We start from the raw sequence: 22,718 nt of genomic DNA, 5'->3' as shown, positions 1-22,718 counted from the left end.
GGCCTGTGTTGTACAGAATGTCCCTCAAAGGCAGTGGCCTGCTATCCTATGGCTATCATTTAGTGGAAAAGGTAGGGATAGGCTCCTTACTGTGAAAGAAAGTGATGCCAATAATTTTACAGTTCTTAAGAATGCACTCCTGGATGGTTATGGCTTAACCACTGAACAATACAGGATAAAGTTCAGAGAGACCAAAATGGAGTCTTCACAAGACTGGGTTGATTTCATTGACCATTCAGTGAAGGCCTTGGAGGGGTGGTTACATGGCAGTAAAGTTACTGATAATGAAAGCCTGTATAACACAATCCTGAGAGAGCATATACTTAATAATTGTGTGTCTGATTTGTTGCACCAGTACCTGGTAGACTCTGATCTGACCTCTCCCCAAGAATTGGGAAAGAAGGCAGACAAATGGGTCAGAACAAGGGTGAACAGAAAAGTTCATACAGGGGGTGACAAAGATGGCAATAAGAAGAAAGATGGTGAAAAATCTCAAGATAAGCATGGGGACAAGGGTAAAACCAAAGATCCCACTTCAAATCTTAAACACTCTTCAGAGGGTGGGGATAAAACTAATTCTTCCTCTTCTTCTCAACCCACACACATTAAAAAGCCTTGGTGCTTTGTGTGTAAAAACAGAGGCCATAGGCCAGGGGATAAGTGCTGTCCAGGTAAACCCCCTGAGCCTACCACCACTAATACATCAAGCTCTAGTGCCCCTAGCAGTAGTGGTACTAGTGGTGGGACTGCTGGCAACAGTCAAGTTAAGGGTGTAGTTGGGTTCACTTTTGGGTCCATAGTAGAAACTGGGGTAGTCAGTCCCAAGACAGTTTCTGTCACACCTAGTGGCATTGGCCTTGCCACACTGGCTGCTTGTCCCCTTACAATGGATAAGTACAGGCAGACAGTTTCAATAAATGGTGTTGAGGCCTTGGCCTACAGGGACACAGGTGCCAGTATCACTTTGGTGACTGAAAACCTAGTGCACCCTGATCAACACATCATTGGACAACAGTATAAGATTATTGATGTCCATAACTCCACTAAGTTTCTTCCCTTAGCTATAATTCAGTTTAGTTGGGGTGGAGTTACTGGCCCTAAGCAGGTGGTGGTATCACCTAGCTTACCTGTAGATTGTCTCTTAGGTAATGACCTAGAGGCCTCAGGTTGGGCTGATGTAGAGTTTTATGCCCATGCAGCCATGCTGGGCATCCCTGAGGAATTGTTCCCTCTCATTTCTACAGAAATGAAAAAGCAAAGGAGAGAAGGCCTGAAAACTCAGGATCCCTCTCCATCAACAGGTAAAAAGGGTATCACAGTATCCCCTAACCACCCTACCATTCAGGATACCATTCCTGTGGTGGGAGAAACCTCTCCTGGGGTGGCACCTGTTCCAAGGGAATCATCAGTTGGCAAAACTGTACTCCCTGAGGTGGAAGTACCTCTCTGTGGGATAACTAACATTGGTGAGAAAAAGAGCACCATTTTAGTTAACATGGAGCATCCCTCCAACCCTCCCAGAGAAACTTTAGTGCAGAAACTCTGCACTGCCTCACAACACTTAGGACAGCATCCCTGCCCTAGTGTGGAGCTCATAGGACAGCATCCCTGCCCTGCTCCAACTCAAGAGAAACAGCATCCCTGTTCTCTCTTCCAGCCATATGGACAAAGTTTTTGCCCAGCCATGGCTTTTCTGAGACAGCATCCCTGTCTGCAATTTCCATCACTACAAATAGGTTCAGTGGACAATTCCCACTGCTCTAAACTAAAACTTACTGATAGAAACTCTGAAAATACATCTTCACATTGTTGCTTAGCTAAAAAACTTCAAACAGGGTGGTTTACATCCCCACAGGGAAGTAACCATATAGTGGATGATAAAGGGAGTAACCAGTCTATTGCAGAGCTACTCTCTACTTATCACCACTTAGACAATAAAGTCTCAACTGGCCAAGGTTAGCCTTATTGTCCTTCGTTTGGGGGGGGGGTTGTGTGAGAAAGTAGCCTCTTTCTAGCCTTGTTACCCCCACTTTTGGCCTGTTTGTGAGTGTATGTCAGGGTGTTTTCACTGTCTCACTGGGATCCTGCCAGCCAGGGCCCAGTGCTCATAGTGAAAACCCTATGTTTTCAGTATGTTTGTTATGTGTCACTGGGACCCTGCTAGTCAGGACCCCAGTGCTCATAAGTTTGTGGCCTATATGTATGTGTTCCCTGTGTGGTGCCTAACTGTCTCACTGAGGCTCTGCTAACCAGAACCTCAGTGGTTATGCTCTCTCATTTCATTCAAATTGTCACTAACAGGCTAGTGACCATTTTTACCAATTTACATTGGCTTACTGGAACACCCTTATAATTCCCTAGTATATGGTACTGAGGTACCCAGGGTATTGGGGTTCCAGGAGATCCCTATGGGCTGCAGCATTTCTTTTGCCACCCATAGGGAGCTCTGACAATTCTTACACAGGCCTGCCACTGCAGCCTGAGTGAAATAACGTCCACGTTATTTCACAGCCATTTTACACTGCACTTAAGTAACTTATAAGTCACCTATATGTCTAACCTTTACCTGGTAAAGGTTAGGTGCAAAGTTACTTAGTGTGAGGGCACCCTGGCACTAGCCAAGGTGCCCCCACATTGTTCAGAGCCAATTCCCTGAACTTTGTGAGTGCGGGACACCATTACACGCGTGCACTACATATAGGTCACTACCTATATGTAGCTTCACAATGGTAACTCCGAATATGGCCATGTAACATGTCTATGATCATGGAATTGCCCCCTCTATGCCATCCTGGCATAGTTGGCACAATCCCATGATCCCAGTGGTCTGTAGCACAGACCCTGGTACTGCCAAACTGCCCTTCCTGGGGTTTCACTGCAGCTGCTGCTGCTGCCAACCCCTCAGACAGGCAGCTGCCCTCCTGGGGTCCAGCCAGGCCTGGCCCAGGATGGCAGAACAAAGAACTTCCTCTGAGAGAGGGTGTGACACCCTCTCCCTTTGGAAAATGGTGTGAAGGCAGGGGAGGAGTAGCCTCCCCCAGCCTCTGGAAATGCTTTGTTGGGCACAGAGGTGCCCAATTCTGCATAAGCCAGTCTACACCGGTTCAGGTGACCCCTTAGCCCTGCTCTGGCGCGAAACTGGACAAAGGATAGGGGAGTGACCACTCCCCTGACCTGCACCTCCCCTGGGAGGTGTCCAGAGCTCCTCCAGTGTGCTCCAGACCTCTGCCATCTTGGAAACAGAGGTGCTGCTGGCACACTGGACTGCTCTGAGTGGCCAGTGCCACCAGGTGACGTCAGAGACTCCTGCTGATAGGCTCCTTCAGGTGTTAGTAGCCTATCCTCTCTCCTAGGTAGCCAAACCCTCTTTTCTGGCTATTTAGGGTCTCTGTCTCTGGGGAAACTTCAGATAACGAATGCAAGAGCTCATCCGAGTTCCTCTGCATCCCTCTCTTCACCTTCTGATAAGGAATCGACTGCTGACCGCGCTGGAAGCCTGCAAACCTGCAACATAGTAGCAAAGACGACTACTGCAACTCTGTAACGCTGATCCTGCCGCCTTCTCGACTGTTTTCCTGCTTGTGCATGCTGTGGGGGTAGCCTGCCTCCTCTCTGCACCAGAAGCTCCGAAGAAATCTCCTGTGGGTCGACGGAATCTTCCCCCTGCAACCGCAGGCACCAAAAAGCTGCATTACCGGTCCCTTGGGTCTCCTCTCAGCACGACGAGCGAGGTCCCTCGAATCCAGCGACTCTGTCCAAGTGACCCCCACAGTCCAGTGACTCTTCAGTCCAACTTTGGTGGAGGTAAGTCCTTGCCTCACCTCGCTGGGCTGCATTGCTGGGAACCGCGACTTTGCAGCTACTCCGGCCCCTGTGCACTTCCGGCGGAAATCCTTTGTGCACAGCCAAGCCTGGGTCCACGGCACTCTAACCTGCATTGCACGACTTTCTAAGTTGGTCTCCGGCGACGTGGGACTCCTTTGTGCAACTTCGGCGAGCACCGTTTCACGCATCCTCGTAGTGCCTGTTTCTGGCACTTCTCTGGGTGCTACCTGCTTCAGTGAGGGCTCTTTGTCTTGCTCGACGTCCCCTCTCTCTTCAGGTCCAATTTGCGACCTCCTGGTCCCTCCTGGTCCCCAGCAGCGTCCAAAAACGCCAAACGCACGATTTGCGACTAGCAAGGCTTGTTGGCGTCCTTTCGGCGGGAAAACACTTCTGCACGACTCTCCAAGGCGAGAGGGATCCGTCCACCAAAGGGGAAGTCTCTAGCCCTTTTCGTTCCTGCAGAAACCTCAGCTTCTTCTGTCCAGTAGAAGCTTCTTTGCACCCGCAGCTGGCATTTCCTGGGCATCTGCCCATCTCCGACTTGCTTGTGACTTTTGGACTTGGTCCCCTTGTTCCACAGGTACCCTAGATTGGAAATCCACAGTTGTTGCATTGCTGGTTTGTGTCTTTCCTGCATTATTCCTCTAACACGACTACTTTGTCCTTAGGGGAACTTTAGTGCACTTTGCACTCACTTTTCAGGGTCTTGGGGAGGGTTATTTTTCTAACTCTCACTATTTGCTAATAGTCCCAGCGACCCTCTACAAGGTCACATAGGTTTGGGGTCCATTCGTGGTTCGCATTCCACTTTTGGAGTATATGGTTTGTGTTGCCCCTATCCCTATGTTTCCCCATTGCATCCTATTGTAACTATACATTGTTTGCACTGTTTTCTAAGACTATACTGCATATTTTTGCTATTGTGTATATATATCTTGTGTATATTTCCTATCCTCTCACTGAGGGTACACTCTAAGATACTTTGGCATATTGTCATAAAAATAAAGTACCTTTATTTTTAGTATAACTGTGTATTGTGTTTTCTTATGATATTGTGCATATGACACTAAGTGGTACTGTAGTAGCTTCACACGTCTCCTAGTTCAGCCTAAGCTGCTCTGCTAAGCTACCATTATCTATCAGCCTAAGCTGCTAGACACCCTATACACTAATAAGGGATAACTGGGCCTGGTGCAAGGTGCAAGTACCCCTTGGTACTCACTACAAGCCAGTCCAGCCTCCTACAGTTTATCACCTGTAAAATCCTTCACAACAGTGTTGGTTATAGTGGATTTTTTATCTAAAATGGCACATTTTGTACCATTACGGAAATTACCCACGGCAGCAGAATTTGCCGATATGTTTATAAGGGAAATTGTGCGTTTACATGGTTTGCCAAGCAAAGTGGTGTCAGACCGAGGGAGCCAGTTCAACTCCAGATTTTGGAAAAAATTATGTGAAAAACTGAAAATAGATGTGGCCTTATCCACTGCTTTCCACCCAGAGACAGATGGACAGACTGAACGACTGAACCAAACCTTACTTCAAACGCTACGTTGTTTATTGGCTGATTATTCTAGTGAATGGTTGGAAGCTCTCCCTGTAGCAGAGTTTGTTTATAATAATACTGAGCATTCAGCTCTACTTTGCTCACCATTCTATTTCTTGCAGGGGTATCATCCAAGAGCTATACCCATTTTGTTAGAAGATTCCCTGTTGCCTACAGTAACGGATAGACTAACGAGGTTAGATGACATACAAGACAAAGCCAGGAAACATTTATTAAAGTACAAGGAAAGCATGAAAAGACAAGCAGACAAACACAGGTCTGAGGCCCCAATGTATATAATTGGTGACAAGGTATGGCTCTCCACAAAGAACCTAAACATAGAGGGATCCCGAAAGCTGCAACCACGTTTCATTGGACCCTTTAGTATAACTGCCATAGTAAACCCGGTAACAGTAAAATTAGATTTACCAAAAGAATATCCAGTACATACTACATTCCATGTATCCTTGCTTAAGCCGACCTGAACCACCACCTCCACCCATACCAATTAAGGGAAATCTGGAATATGAAGTGAAAAGCATAAAAGACTCAAAAAGAATTAGTGGACGTCTGTTTTATTTAGTAGAATGGAAAGGATATGATGAATCTGAGAATTCATGGGAACCAGCATCATATGTACATGCCCCACAGCTGATTAGACGGTTTTATTTAAAAAATCCAGGAAAACCCCGTCCTGTAGGAGGGCCTTTGAGGGGGGGAACTGTTAGGGTTTGTACACAGCAAAGAGCATGTCCCCTCTCACTGCACTAGTGGGTTCTGTAATAGCTCCCTTTTAAACTTACTATTGAAAGCATTTCTTGTTATCTCACCTTCCCCCCCTAGGCTTCTGTGTATGTTGTTTAATGTGCTGTTTTGTTTACACATTGGGCCTTGCTTTTACCAAGGCTTCTTTAAAACACTCCTCCCTAGGCCATGTGTTAATCCAACTCATTTGCATAATAACTGAAACTCTGCACACCTTTCAAGAACATGTGCAGCATGTGAGGACCACACCCAGCTCTTCAAACCACACCCAGCTCTGCACACCTTCCAAGAACATGTGCAGCATGTGAGGACCACACCCAGCCCTTCAAACCACACCCAGCCCTGTCTATAAAAGGCATCCCCCGAGCCTCACCCAGTGCTTGTGCTCGTCTACCTCCCGCTTACCTGAGAACAGATCCCTCGGCGCTGGCACTCCTGCTCTTTACAGACTTTCATTAACTTCAATGGGCGCAGCTTCTGGCTCTTCCTTCTTCCGGTTTCCGGTTCCTCCTTGCTTCAGCCTCTCTCCTATGAGTAACCTGCAAAAGAGAAAGAAGACAAGGTTAGACTGATCAGTATCTCTTGCCAGCAACAAGTAAGTGCAAAACTTTTTATTACCTGAAAGAACTTTGACAACAATTTCTGGATTCGTGTATAGACAATTTGAAACTAAATACCTTCCACGAACATTGTGATTCAAACTCTTTGATACAAGAATATTTTGCAGAACTTTGTGAAGCAAACATTGTTTTTTCTCATGGAACTTTTAAGAATCGAACAGTGGAAACCATTAACAGCAAGGCAAACAGTAAATCAAGGACTTGCACAAATTACATGCTGTATTTTGATGTAAAAGTACAGTATTTGTTTTATAAAAGATTCTGGAAATATGGGAAAAGTGAGTCTGCTATTGGGAATTTAGGCTTTAGTTATATTATGATGAATGTTTGATATAGGTAATTCTGATAACGGTATTTGTTTAATGTTTTAGAAGCTTTACAGTAATAGAAAACACATCCCAGAGCAGTAACACATTCCAAACCTGGAAACTAGAGACCAGGATCCAAGAGGTACTTTTAGAAGAGAATTTCTAATAAATAAAGGGATAGTCAGGAACCCATTTAGGAATAGGTTGCACTTATCTGTTCTTTGTTTATGTTTCATTAGGCACCAGTTTCTACAGAAGTCAGAAAGAGGCGCAGATTTGTGCAGCACTTCAACAGTGGAAACGCAAGAACGGTGTTGTCTCTCTTTTTTATTTTATCCACTTCCCCCCTTCCCTTGAGCTTCTGTTCTTAGTGCACTGTTTTAAAAACTAGTGTGCTGGAACAAGCAGTTTCAGGGTGGGGTCGGATTGTCTTCAACCTCCATCAGAACTGAACAAGAACTCAGGTGAGCTGGGCTTTGACATTAATACCCCGGGTGGAATCAATCTTGTGCCTCTCAGCAACATACCATCATCCACAGCTAATTCATTTTTTACCAAAAACCACACCTTGTTTAGTGATCCAAAACTCCCACTCTCCAACGCTTCACACACTTGTCGCAGTTCTACATCCTCCTTCACCGCATCTTTCCACTCATACTCAGATATCGCTCCACATGTAATTTCACAAACATCATAGATTAATTCACAATCATTAATTCCCTGTCCATGAAATTCTAACTCCTTCTCCTTGACTTCCTCTGCAACCAGTCTCGATAGACAATCTGCACTAAAATTTAACGCTCCCGGCAGATACTCTACTTTAAATCTGAACTCTTGCAAAGAAACTATCCACCTCCTAATTCTTGCAGAAATAGAATTCAAACCCTTGCTGCGAAATATCTCAACTAAAGGTTTATGATCGGATAGTACAACAAACTCTGTACCCCAGACGAAATGCTTGAATTTTCTCAGTGCCCAGTGAATGGCCAAGGACTCTTTTTCAATTACCGAGTAATTTTCCTCAGCTCCATTCAAAGCTTTAGATGCACAAGCAATTAAACATTTATTCCCATTGTCTTCTTGCATCAAAATAGCACCCAAACCCTTCGCACTAGCATCAGTGACAATAAAGGTAGGCTTGTTTGGTTTAAAAGCCTGAAGACACGGAGCATTCTCTAATTCCTCCTTAACTTTAATAAATTCTTTATCACAATTAGCGTCCCAAATAAACTCCTTCCCTTTCTTTAAAAGAAGTCTCATGTTCACTGTCTTCTCAGACAAATTCTTAATGTACCTGCCATAGTACTCTACCATCCCCAAAAATGAACTCACCTCTTCCTTGGTTTTGGGTGCTACTAAATTTCTTATTATTGAGACTAACTCAGGTTTGGGTTTAACCCCTTCCCCTGTGATCAAATGTCCAAGGTACTCGACTTCCGTTAAACCAAACCGACATTTTTTCCTTTTAAGAGTAAACCCTGCTTGACTTAATCTCCTCAGAACTAACCTCACACGCTCCCAATGTTCACTGACCGTGTCTGCAAAAATTAGGACATCATCCTGATAACATTTCACCCCCTTTACATTCCCCAACACCTTGTGCATGATACGTTGGAATACAGAGGCTGCCGATACTAATCCAAAAGGCATCCTCTTAAATTTAAAAGCACCAAAAGGAGTGATGAATGGTGTCAATTCCTGAGAAATCTCCTCCAGTTCTACTTGATGGTATGCCGACATTAAATCTAATGTGGAGAACATTTTCGCACCTCCAATTGTAGACACGATTTCTTCAATATTTGGAAGAGGAAATTTGTCAACTACAACTTCTCTGTTTAGGGCCCTAAGATCTACACATAATCTGATGTCACCATCTCCCTTCCTTGCTACGACTATGGGTGCCAACCATTCCGTTGCTTCCACTTCTTCTATTATACCCACATCCTGCAATCTCTTTAATTCTAACCTCACCGACTCTTGTAGTGCTAACGGTATTTTCCTCACTTTGGCTACTACCGGAGTGGCACCCATCTTCAGTCTAATTCTATGTCTGTACCCTTTTAAACAACCTAACTTCTCCACAAACACTTCAGGAAATTCAGAGATTACTTCATCTTCCACACCATTAACACACTGTATTTGCACTTGTGGTTGTGCATTGGGATTCAATACTACCCCCAACAATCTTTGATGTGCCCAACTTAAAAGATTGTCCCCCTTATTGGACACATAAACTTTACCCACCAAATGTCTCCCTTTCAATTCAAGATGACCCTCAAAGAATCCTAACATTTTTATTGGTTGACCACCATAACCACCCGGGCGTACGTCCATTTTATTTAAACCCTTAACTTTCTTTGCTAATAAGTCAAAGCTTTCCTTGGAAATTATTGTTAATTGCGAACATGAATCAAACCTCATCAAAAGATCAACTCCCTCTACTTTCATCACTTCGCTTGGATGTTCTTCATTTTTTTCTCTTGTTTCAACTTGGAAAAACACTTCCTGAGACACTTCTTTAATCTCCTTCACAGTGTTGCCATAACCATACTTCTTCTTCTTGTTACGACAACATCTATAGTAATGACCTTTCCTACCACAGCCATTGCACACTACATTTAAGGCAGGGCACATACTAGCATTAGCCTTGTGGCCAATTTTCCCACATCGAAAACATTCCCCTTTAAACTTAGACTCACATTCTCCTTTAAACTTAGACTCCTCCTCTTTTCTCCTCAAATGTATTAAGTTCTTTGCTTTTTACTTCACATATCACCTCATCCACCTTTGAAGATTCATAGGTCATAACCTTGTTATTGCCTAGCTCTTTAACACATTTAAGCATATGTTCAACTCCTTTTGCTACCAAAACCACTTCTTCTAAAGGTGGTTCATCCTTTAACCACAATTCTTCCCTAATTTTGTCACTACTACACCTAAGTACAAATTGATCCCTAATTCTTTCATCTACAGAAGATCCAAATTTACATGAGGCTGCCAGTTTCCGCAAACAAGTAATGTATTCTTCCACCGATTCTTCTTTTCCTTGTTCTCTTCTACCAAAATAATACCTCTCCATTATCGTATTGACTCTTGGTATATAATGTTTGTCCAATTTTTTAATGCACAACTCATATTCATTCAAATTTCTAGATTCTTCAAGACTTAACTCTGGTAGATTTTCAAGTACCTCTTGACCTTCACCTCCTAAACAGTGCATTAACAGTGCATGTTTTCTCTCTACACTGAGTGTTGGCCCACACACTCTAGCATAATGAACAAACATTTGTTTCCATTTAGCCCAAGAATAAGTAGGATCACCAGGACTGCTTAAGAAAAAGGGAGGGGGTGTAACATTCTGCATTTTTAAATATCAGATAATTTAAACAACTAACACAAATACATAAACTACATTAGTGTAAGCTGGAAACAGAATCCTAACTTCTCCAAATTCCTATATAATATTCATCACACACAATTTTACACTTTCTGAAATACTTAAATGAATCCCATAACCCTTCCCCCAAAGGTGTGCCTATCACTGTGCAATGTTTGTGACAGGCAAATTCACTTTCAAGTCAATGGTGTGCCTATCACCGCATACAAATGCTACAGATCTTTTCACAATATTGGATCCATCATTGAAAAATGCTGTTGAACAAAAGCGCAAAACATCCCCTTTAACGCTGATTCACGACGATCCCTTTAAGAGGAAACCATTCCTGTAAGTCTTGAAAGCATTTCCAAACCTGCTGAAAAGAGACACTTCCCCTTTAACACTGTTCTCCAGCAGTTCCTTTACGACTATCCCTTTAAGAGGAAACCACACCTCCGTGAACTCATGAAATCCGGCTGATCCACTTCCTTTCTTCATGAAATCCGGCTGATTTCACTTCCTTTCTTCTACTCCAAGTGTACTTCCTTCAACTGCCTCCAAGAAAAATGGGACAAGTCTTCACTCGATGTTGGGGCAAAATTTAATCCACCTCGTCGCCAGTGTAAGATCGCTAAACAAACGATCACGAAACAATGGGCATCACGATAAAGAAAGGTACGTTTATTTTTCATAAAATAAAGCCCCAGCCATGAATTGCCTTCAGCGCCCGTCAATCCTCCAACCGTCTTCCACCGCCGCGAGCTCCGCAATCGCCCAGAGACTGCACGAGGATTCTTCCTCGGCATCTCCGTGGAGACCTGCGCGCAGTGCGGCTCGCGCGTGCTGCACGGCTCCAATACATCACAACAGGTAGGTGCTTATGAGGTACAAACAGAGGAGGTGCACAGGTAGGTGCTTATGAGATACCAGTAGAGGAGCTGCACAGGTAGGTGCTTATGAGGTACAAACAGAGGGGGTCCACAGGTAGGTGCTTATAAGATCCCAGTAGAGGAGCTGCACAGGTAGGTGCATATGAGGTACAAAGAGAGGAGGTGCACAGGTAGGTGCTTATGAAGTACAAACAGAGGAGGTGCACAGGTAGGTGCTTATGAGATACCAGTAGAGGCGCTGCACAGGTAGGTGTTTGAAAGGTACAGAGAAGGAGAACAGGTAGGTGCTTGTGAGGTACAAACAGAGGAGGTGCACAGGCCAGTGCTTGTGAGGTACAAACAGAGGAGGTGCACAGGTAGGTGCTTACGAGATACAAGGAGAGGAGCTGCACAGGTAGGTGTTTGAAAGGTATAAACAGAGAAGGTGAACAGGTCGGTGCTTATGAGGTACAAACAGAGGAGGTGCACAGGCCAGTGCTTGTGAGGTACAAACAGAGGAGGTGCACAGGCCAGTGCTTGTGAGGTACAAACAAGCACTTGTGAGGTACAAACAAGCACTGGTGCACATCCCAGTGCTTGTGAGGTACAAACAGAGGAGGTGCACAGGTAGGTGGTTGTGAGGTACAAACAGAGGAGGTGCACAGGCCAGTGCTTGTGAGGTACAAACAAGCACTTGTGAGGTACAAACAAGCACTGGTGCACATCCCAGTGCTTGTGAGGTACAAACAGAGGAGGTGCACAGGTAGGTGCTTGTGAGGTACAAACAGAGGAGGTGCACAGGCCAGTGCTTGTGAGGTACAAACAGAGGAGGTGCATAGGTAGGTGCTTACGAGATACAAGGAGAGTAGGTGCACAGGTAGGTGTTTGAAAGGTACAAACAGAGAAGGTGAACAGGTCGGTGCTTGTGAGGTACAAACAGAGGAGGTGCACAGGTAGGTGCTTGTGAGGTACAAACGAGGAGGTGCACAGGCCAGTGCTTGTGAGGTATAAACAGAGGAGGTGCACAGGTAGGTGCTTGTGAGGTACAAACAAGGAGGTGCACAGGCCAGTGCGTGTGAGGTACAAACAGAGGGGGTGCACAGGTAGGTGCTTGTGAGGTACAAACGAGGAGGTGCACAGGCCAGTGCTTGTGAGGTACAAACAGAGGAGGTGCACAGGCCAGTGCTTGTGAGGTACAAACAGAGGAGGTGCATAGGTAGGTGCTTACGAGATACAAGGAGAGTAGGTGCACAGGTAGGTGTTTGAAAGGTACAAACAGAGAAGGTGAACAGGTCGGTGCTTGTGAGGTACAAACAGAGGAGGTGCACAGGTAGGTGCTTGTGAGGTACAAACGAGGAGGTGCACAGGCCAGTGCTTGTGAGGTACAAACAGAGGGGGTGCACAGGTAGGTGCTTGTGAGGTACAAACAGAGGAGGTGCACAGGCCAGTGCTTGTGAGGTACAAACAAGCACTTGTGAGGTACAAACAAGCACTGGTGCACATCCCAGTGCTTGTGAGGTACAAACAGAGGAGGTGCACAGGTAGGTGCTTACGAGATACAAGGAGAAGAGCTGCACAGGTAGGTGTTTGAAAGGTATAAACAGAGAAGGTGAACAGGTCGGTGCTTATGAGGTACAAACAGAGGAGGTGCACAGGCCAGTGCTTGTGAGGTACAAACAGAGGAGGTGCACAGGCCAGTGCTTGTGAGGTACAAACAAGCACTTGTGAGGTACAAACAAGCACTGGTGCACATCCCAGTGCTTGTGAGGTACAAACAGAGGAGGTGCACAGGTAGGTGCTTGTGAGGTACAAACAGAGGAGGTGCACAGGCCAGTGCTTGTGAGGTACAAACAAGCACTTGTGAGGTACAAACAAGCACTGGTGCACATCCCAGTGCTTGTGAGGTACAAACAGAGGAGGTGCACAGGTAGGTGCTTGTGAGGTACAAACAGAGGAGGTGCACAGGCCAGTGCTTGTGAGGTACAAACAGAGGAGGTGCATAGGTAGGTGCTTACGAGATACAAGGAGAGTAGGTGCACAGGTAGGTGTTTGAAAGGTACAAACAGAGAAGGTGAACAGGTCGGTGCTTGTGAGGTACAAACAGAGGAGGTGCACAGGTAGGTGCTTGTGAGGTACAAACGAGGAGGTGCACAGGCCAGTGCTTGTGAGGTATAAACAGAGGAGGTGCACAGGTAGGTGCTTGTGAGGTACAAACAAGGAGGTGCACAGGCCAGTGCGTGTGAGGTACAAACAGAGGGGGTGCACAGGTAGGTGCTTGTGAGGTACAAACGAGGAGGTGCACAGGCCAGTGCTTGTGAGGTACAAACAGAGGAGGTGCACAGGCCAGTGCTTGTGAGGTACAAACAGAGGAGGTGCATAGGTAGGTGCTTACGAGATACAAGAAGAGTAGGTGCACAGGTAGGTGTTTGAAAGGTACAAACAGAGAAGGTGAACAGGTCGGTGCTTGTGAGGTACAAACAGAGGAGGTGCACAGGTAGGTGCTTGTGAGGTACAAACGAGGAGGTGCACAGGCCAGTGCTTGTGAGGTACAAACAGAGGGGGTGCACAGGTAGGTGCTTGTGAGGTACAAACAGAGGAGGTGCACAGGCCAGTGCTTGTGAGGTACAAACAGAGGAGCTGCACAGGCCAGTGCTTGTGAGTTACAAACACTTTGACAACTCACCCAGGTCCAACAGACTCGGATGCAACTTTCGAGGGTGAGGACTCTGCCTACCAAGCTTCACCTCTGCATCCACTAGCTGTCAGACATTTTGGCGCTGGGCTCTCAAGGGTGCAGACTTCTCAGCTTTTATGGCCATGTGGCTGTAACAGGGAGTCACGCAACTGAGTATTGGAGTCACCAATCCTATCTGAATATTGTAGACAACCTTTCAACAAGTGGGCCACCACCAACACAGTCCTTTCTTTGCCAGTCCAAGGTGCCACAGGCACAGTCCAGTCTTTGGTGTTGCATCTTCTTGCTGGGTCGTGAGAACAGCAGGATAGTCTTACTTCGGTCCTCTCTCTAGTACAGATGTGATCTAAGGTCTGGGTGTCAGGCGTGCTACTTTTATGCCTACTACTAGCCTTAGGGATGTGGTGACTAACTAGCCGATTGGCTACCAAAGTCCCTCCCGCCTGATGAAGCCCACTCCAATCATGAGATTACCCTTTTCTTCTTGTGTGGAGCGCCTTAGCACAGCCCAGAGGTGTGGCAACCTAGGGGAAGCAACACCATTGAAAAAACAGTTTCATAATGGCTTCTCTCTCTCTGCCCGAGTTGCCAGCCAGCAGCATTTCAATGTGTGACCAACATTTGCCCTTCAAAGGCAACTTCCTCTTTGAAGATCGGCCTTTGGGCGCACACCTACTGTGGTTATCCTGCCAGGAGAGGTCACATCTCTTTCCTCAGCAGGTCATTTGGTCCTCTGCCTGAGAGACATTCTCACATCTCTTCAGGAGGCTGTCTTGAGGACAGCAGCTTTTGTGCCACATTAAATAGCCACAAAAAAAACTTCCTGACAGCACATCGTTCAGGAAAATACATCACTAGGACACATCACACTTCAAACACCTGCCTCATCGCTCACCAGCTCATAAAGGTACCTCGGAAGTGAACGTCTATGTCCAGCTCCACAGCCCAAGCCTGTGCTCCAGTTGCCCAATAAAGGTGAACCTCAATCGCTCTAGATCACCCAGGTTGGTAGACAAATATGAGCTTCTCGCGGACTGACTGGAGAAATGTAATTTAATTGATGTCTGCCACTTTTATTTAACAAGGGGGGATGGAGTGTAGCATATTGACGTGACGTGCACTTGGGCCCTGGTGGGTTTAGGCAGACTCTAACCAGTAACTAAGTAAGATGTTGGGGAAGTGTTAGGTTGTGGTCTAGGAAGTGTGGCATAACGGGCAGTGTGTGACTGGAGGTTGGTGAATAACTGTGTACACAACCCACAAGCAAAAGAGGTACAGCACAGAAGGCAGCTTTGGAGGCCTCCTTCACACAAAACAGAAGAAACACTGTAAGTCTCCTTCACAAAACATGTACTTCTTGAGTTTTTGGCTCCACATTTATACAAAACATGAAAAGCATGAGCTACAGAAGTGCAAGTCTCACACCTACAAAATGGGAAGACTACAGCCAGCAGCAGAGCACACCTGCCTTACAAAACATGAAGAGAGTGGGCCGCACCCACCCAGACGTTCATTGAAGGTGAAGCTGTACACCACTGCCCAGAGGCCCCTCGCAAATGCTGAAAACGTTACCAATCTGTGATTTTACCCCAAAAGCTTTGCAAGCCAGGATTTGTAATCCCATGCCCAGAATAGCAAAAAACAACACTACAAGTTCCAGACTGCAAAGTAATGTTGCCTAAAACTCTACAATTGGTTGCATGCCAAGGTACAGCGGAGGGCAAGAACAAAAAGACTGGACTGGGAAGCATCCCTGGGTAAATACCAGTGGCTGAAATGAACTCAAACATTCCACCCACCATTTTCCGTATTGCTAAATATGCCACATATGCCCAGACATGGGTCCCATACTTGCTGAACCATTGGAATCAAGCTACATCCTACAGTCAAGGCTCAAATAGGCTGAAATCGGTCTTGGGTTGCTTATGTTGTGGTTCAGAAAGGGCCTGGCCTGACCTTTCAGGCTCCACTGCTCCTATTGGAAGGAGTCTAATCCTGGTTAGCACATATCTGCTTCCTCTCTGAGGTGGCATGGTGGGCCAAAAAATGATGGACCAGGATGCAGCCCCAAATAATTACCAGTGGCTTAGATTAGTTCCTCAACATCCCTGGAAATGGCATCACATCCCTATAAGCCTACTGATGTCCATAACATTACAGAAAATGGTGTCACACTACAATGGGCACAGTGGCTACAGAGGGAGATGACATCAGCAAAACTACATCAGAAGACATAGATGAAAGACTTTTGAGGACTGACTCACTGGCACTTCCTTTCACCAAGGTACAAGTGTTAGGAGCTCCAGTAGCTTCAGAGAGGCAGACAAGGTACGATATGGCGTTTCTCTTTCAACTGAAGAGCCAGGCAAAGACCAGCCTGTACAGCCGGCTCTCGCTTCAAAGAAATGGAAGAGATAGCAGTACAGCCATATCAAGCTGTGCAGATATTTCTTCCGCTGTAGTGCTTTCCTCTTATTTAGTTTCTAAGCACTAACATAACACACTAGAAATGCACTTGTGAGGTCAAAGAAGACTTTTATTGTTATTTTATGTATGACGAATTAGTAGCTTTCAAGTCCGCGTTAATCAAACAAAATATATCAGTTTGCAATATACACAGCAGGTTATATTTATAAGATATTGAATGCAAAGCAAAACAAATACTTCACCGTGTGGAAACTATTTACAGCTACATCTTTCTAAGGTCTGCAAGCTGATGACCCCTGTCAGCCGCGAGAAAGAGTTTCATCTACCCACACGGGATGCTGGCAGCTGGCGCCAAGCTCCAGCACGAGGTCCGGCAGATTCGAATCTGACTCTCTGCAGCCTGTTACATTCGTTACAAAGGTGTGCCCCCTCCTCTCAGACCTGGGAAACTGAGCAAGCCTTTTGGAGACTGGCCAGGTCTCCAAGACTACTCCTGTTCCCAAGCTCAAGCAAAGAGAAAACAACACCCATGTACTCTCTCTTATCATGTCTAGTCTACTGTGAGAAAAACATCTTGGTTCTCTGGTGCAAAAACACAGCTTGGAAAAATACAGCTTGGATTCTCAACTGCAATGTCTAACTCCACGTTAAAGGCAATGGGCAGCTAACCTAAATATCAAATGCAATGTCTAGTGTCATGTCAAAGCCAATAGGCATCTAAGCTGAATACAAAATGCAATGTCTTATATCATGTCAAAGCCCATAGGCAGCTGAGCTGAATACAAAATGCAATGTATAATATCATGTCAAAGCCAATAGGCAGTTAAGCTGAATACAAAATGCAATGTATAATATCATGTCAAAGCCCATAGGCAGCTGAGCTGAATATAAAATGCAATGTATAATATCATGTCAAAGCCAATAGGCAGCGGAGCTGAATATAAAATGCAATGTATAATATCATGTCAAAGCCAATAGGCAGCGGAGCTGAATATCATGTCAAAGCCAATAGGCAGCGGAGCTGAATACAAAATGTAATATATGATATCATGTCAAAGCCAATAGGCAGAATATCTAATAGCATGTCAAAGTCAATAGGCAGCTAAACTGAATACATCATGTCAAAGCCAATAGGAATGCAATGTCAAAGCCAATAGGCGGCTAGACTGGATACAGCATGTCAAAGCCAATAGGCAGAATACAGAATGTAATGGCTAATGCAATGTCAAAGCCCATAGGCGGCTAAACTGAATACAGAAAGCAATGGCTAATGCCATGTCAAAGCCAATAGGCGGCTAAACTGAACAAAACATACCATGTGCTACTGGTGAACATTGAGCAACTAATATGCGCAGTGGTGAAACACAAAGTCATTGGTCAAAACAAACTCCATCAAATGGCAGTACATCCGCTCTCCTCAAAAGCCCTGGTACGGACCAGGATGCATAACTTGTTATTCCTCTTGCATGGCTGAGTCGGGCTCTGGGGAGGGCCAGGATGCTGTGCCGGGGCCTGGTGAGGACAAGGATGCTGTACCTAAGGTCTGGTGAGGACCGGGACATGTGTTGGGGCCTGGTGATTACCAGGGTGTGAGCCATGGATCCATGGGTCCAGGATGCTCAGTCAGGGCCTGCGGGGTCCAGGACGTGAGCCCAGGCCTGGTGAGGACAAGGATGTTGACTCAGGGGCTGGTGAGGACCAGGAAATGAGCCAGGACTTGGTGAGGACCAGGATGTGAGCTGGGGCCTGGTGAGGACCAGGATGTGAGCTGGGGCCTGGTGAGGACCAGCACGTGAGCCGGGGCCTGGTGAGGACCAGCACGTGAGCCGGGGCCTGGTGAGGACCGGCATGTAAGCCGGGGCCTGTGATGCGGGACCTGGTGAGGACCAGCATGTGAGCCGGGGCCTGGTGAGGACCAGCATGTGAGCCGGGGCCTGGTGAGGACCAGCACGTGAGCCGGGGCCTGGTGAGGACCAGCACGTGAGCAGGGGCCTGGTGAGGACCAGCACGTGAGCCGGGGCCTGGTGAGGACCAGCACGTGAGCCGGGGCCTGGTGAGGACCAGCACGTGAGCCGGGGCCTGGTGAGGACCAGCACGTGAGCCGGGGCCTGGTGAGGACCAGCACGTGAGCCGGGGCCTGGTGAGGACCAGCACGTGAGCCGGGGCCTGGTGAGGACCAGGACATGAGCCGGGGCCTGGTGAGGACCAGCATGTGAGCCGGGCCTGGTCAGGACCAGCATGTGAGCCGGGGCCTGGTGAGGACCAGCATGTGAGCCGGGGCCTGGTCAGGACCAGCATGTGAACCGGGGCCTGGTGAGGACCAGGATGTGAGCTGGGGCCTGGTGAGGACCAGCATGTGAGCCGGGGCCTGGTGAGGACCAGCATGTGAGCCGGGGCCTGGTCAGGACAAGCATGTGCTGCATTGACCTCTCACATGAGCTCTCGATGTGGCATAGGTGCCAAGTTTCCAGATTGCTGATGAGTGAAATTTCTATAATTTCAGTGAACATATGAATGACTTTCTACAACCAAATGTGTGCCACTGTAAGTGCCACTGCGAGACAAGCAATGAAGTCCAAGTAAACATGAATACAATAGAAATGCCTTGCTTTTGAGTAATGAGAAGCTGTAAAAATATCTTCGAAGTTGATGCAAAACCCTGGAAGTGAAGGTCATTAACCTATTTGATAATGCCAGACAATCTCAAATATTTTGTAGGAAATTAAAAGTTAGTGTAGTGCAAACTTCAAATTCCCAGTGGAGTGACCTGTGCCACTGTGCGCAGAGCATCCCACACACACCACATGATGGGCAGCACTACATATACACCCTGCGATGATGCCGCTCACTCCATCTCTGCTGGAATGCCCATGATGGGCATCACCCACACACTCTGCATGATGCCCACTTCATCTCTGCTGGAAGACCCATGATGGGCAGCACCCACACACACCCTGCATGATTCTCACTTCCTCTCTACTGGAAGACAAATGATGGGCAGCACCCACACACACCCTGCATGATGCTCACTTCATCTCTGATGGAAGAGCCATGATGGGCAGCACCCCACATGCACCCTGCATGATGCCCACTTCATCTCTACTGGAAGACCCATGATGGGCAGCACCCACACACTGCATGACACCCACTCCATCTCTGCTTGGAATACCCATGATGGGCAGTGCCCCACACACACCCTCTATGATGCCCACCCCATCTCTGCTGAAGGGCCCATGATGGGCATCACCCACACACACCCTGCACGTGCATGATGCCCACTCCATTTGTGCTGGAAGGCCCATGATGGGCAGCACCCCACATACGTTTTCCATGATGCACATCCGATCTCTGCTGGAAAAGCCATTATGGGCAGCGCCCCATATACACCCTGTGATGCTCATGCCATCCTGCTGGAAGGCCCAGTTTGTGATTGGAGGTCAGGGGTGGACTCTGGTGATAACATCCTGCCCCACGGCTGCTGCCCTCCCTGGCCTCCCCCTCTTCAGCACAGACTCCTCCCCCAGCACAGGCTGCCACCATTAACATGTAAGTGTCCCACTAACGCATAGGAACTAGTCCAACATGGGCCTGCAGTACTAGGCAGCAGAACTGAAGGATTGTGCCCTCAGATCATTAAACATATCTCAGTCCCCACCCTCCTCAGCACAGGCTGCCTCCCCAAGCACAGATTGACATCATTAACATGTAAGTGTCCAACATGGCACTGCAGCGCTAGGCAGCACCACTGAAGGTTTGTGTCCTCAGATCATTAAACATGTCTCTGTTGCCCCCAGGCCCTGAGACTTCTTCACTGCAGCCTAGTATGGGAGGTTAAGCACATGCTGCTGAGATCAGATGGACACAGTGCAGAGTCTGCATACAGGAAGTGCATCACTCACCTGAACTCTGACCCTCCACAAGTGCCTGGGAGTGTGCCTTCCAGGCTAGGCGCTTTGTGGTGAGCTGCAGGGGCAGTTCAAGGCTGTCACTTCACATGCAGAGAGCCAGGGCACAGACTAGGCGCTGCTTTTTAAAGCGACTCCTGGTCCCAGTGATCTGACTCAGCCCTGAGCCTGGTGAAGGATTCTCATTAAGGACAGAGGAGCCCAGAGTTCATTACACCCCATAGAGCGCCTCTGACTCCACCCTCTGCATAGAGCTGCTATGCACAGGCCCCGAAGAGAGACACTGCTCCCCTGGACCTGCCCAGAGGCGCTAGATGCAAGACTCTGGATCAAACCGGAGGCGATTTAATACCAGACTCTAGGCGCTACACACAGGACACATGTTAATCACTCAGAATAAAGAAATGACAGAAATGTCCGGATCCTTTATGCATGAATAATGCTTGGACTAACAACTGTATTTTCAGCTAACTTTAGGGTTTAGTGCTAAAACACATAAACCTAACATACTCAAACCGATTTAACAATCATGCACAAGAGAATATTCATAGCTGATTGTGGTGTGTGGGTGCTTTATGCAACATTGATGGTTCTGTAACAGCACCAGAGAACAGTGCCCAAAAGCATGAGAAGTGGAAGTAGGACATTGTGAGTTCTAACTCTGTGTTAATTCTTGAAGTGAATGACATTTGCCTCCCAAGATCTGACGCGGAAGAAGTTATTTCATCATCACATGCATCTGTAAGTGCACCCACCATAGTGCTACTTCCCCAGTGGCGTTCAACATCTGGAGCCTTGGGCGTTTGGACGGCTCATCACTGACTACGTAATGATTCATTGTTAGATTAATTGCAGGTAAATATATTTTATGAGTTTCTTATTTTGAGAAAATCATTTCACCAAATCCTGACTGGTGCAAGGATAGAATTGGTGCAAGATGGCAAAATTATTAATAGGAGAAAAAGATTTTGAAAGGTTTTTGGGCAAAATTATTGATAGGAGAAAAGGATGTTGAAAAGTTTAGTTCTTAGTAAGTTTCTGAAGGCTTGACAGTTAAGTAAAATATTAATCTTGAGCAGTAAAGGATTCTAGGTCTTAGAAGCTAGAATCCAGAACTATAGACTTCCTGCTATACTTTTCTGGAACCTTGGCACTGGAAATGAAATCTGGATTGAGAAGAAAAGGAACACAAATGATATTCAGGTTTGCGTTTACAAGCAAACAGGAACCCTCATTTTTTAAAACTCTGCTGGTGAATGAAATGACTTAAAAAGTATGTGCTGCCTCGTGAGTAAAGAATGAAAGTTTGTTCAGACTTTCTCAGACCACAGATAAGACTGCAGCTTTCTGAATTATCTTAAATTTGCTTTTGTGTTGCTGAAGCCATCAAATATACAGTGTTCTCAAAGCCCAGCCTTGCGTAGAGGAGAGCGTTCACTGCCAAAATATTCATGTGAGAAGAAAGAAAAAGGAAACATCTTCAATAGCCAAAGATGGTAGAAACAGGGGAGTTCCACTGAATTAATTTTAATAAAGTGTTGAGTCCCTGCTGCTGACCACCATTACCATCTCCTAGTAGTAGTAGTTTGGGACTAGGTCACTTTCAGAACTTGGAAATGAAACTGATACTTGCTGTTAAATACCAGAATGAGCACTGTACATCTATATCGCCAGAGCTCTGTCTGTCCTGGCATGTTTTGCATTGAAGGTTTTGTAAACCAATGAAAGTCCAGTTCTCAATACCTGTGAGTAAAGAGAGACCACTGTCACTCACTCCCAGAAACTGCATCAGATGGTGGGGCCTGAAGGAGAGGTACTGGAATCAGCAGAATTGCAGACGCTGCAACCATTGCCCCAGATAGCAGGATATCTGGAATCGATCACAACCCCTGCCTTAGATGCTAAGGCCCAGGAAGCGCTTGATGCGGAGATAACATTGGAGGAAGTCCAAGCTACCATGTCCATACTTAAATCTAATAGGACCCGAGGTCTCAACAGAATTCCTGCAGAATTCTAAAAGGAATATATGGACCTCCTGGGACCCCATCTCCTGAACATGTTCTTGGAAGCAGGCCAGATGGGGGCTCTTCCCCCTGACCTCATGCGGGCATCCATAATAGTGATACACAAAGACGGTAAACCCAGGAAACACTGTAGTTCCTAGCACCCAATTTCCCTGTTGAATACTGAGGTAAAAATACCGGCCACGATTTTAGCTACTAGGCTTATACAAGTAACCAATCAGGCTTTATGCCTGTAAGGTCTACCCACTACAATCTAAGATGCACACATAACTTGCTACATGAAATAAAAGATCAGCCAGATCCACATCTTTTGTTAACACTCAACACTGCAGAATCGTTTGCCGTGGTCCACTGG

The 22,718-nt window shown here is 46.5% G+C and overlaps 1 protein-coding gene across 2 annotated transcripts in view; it reads right to left on the bottom strand.

The window, feature by feature from the left end:
- Positions 1 to 22,718, bottom strand: part of LOC138287271 (zinc finger protein 268-like) — a 55,721-nt gene that overhangs the window by 15,672 nt on the left and 17,331 nt on the right. Inside the window, exon 2 of one of the 2 annotated variants that reach the window (XM_069227631.1) lies at positions 6,545 to 6,678. The exons of the other annotated variant lie outside the window; for it this stretch is intronic. The gene's annotated coding sequence lies outside the window, so the exon portion shown is untranslated. The remainder of the gene's footprint in view (positions 1 to 6,544; positions 6,679 to 22,718) is intronic. 2 annotated transcript variants of the gene reach the window in all.

This window comes from Pleurodeles waltl, chromosome 4_1 (assembly GCF_031143425.1).
Source record: "Pleurodeles waltl isolate 20211129_DDA chromosome 4_1, aPleWal1.hap1.20221129, whole genome shotgun sequence".
In the NCBI taxonomy this organism is placed as follows: domain Eukaryota; kingdom Metazoa; phylum Chordata; class Amphibia; order Caudata; family Salamandridae; genus Pleurodeles; species Pleurodeles waltl.
The sequence above is the reverse complement of the archived record's forward strand: the minus strand, read 5'-3'. Positions and strand labels throughout refer to the sequence as shown.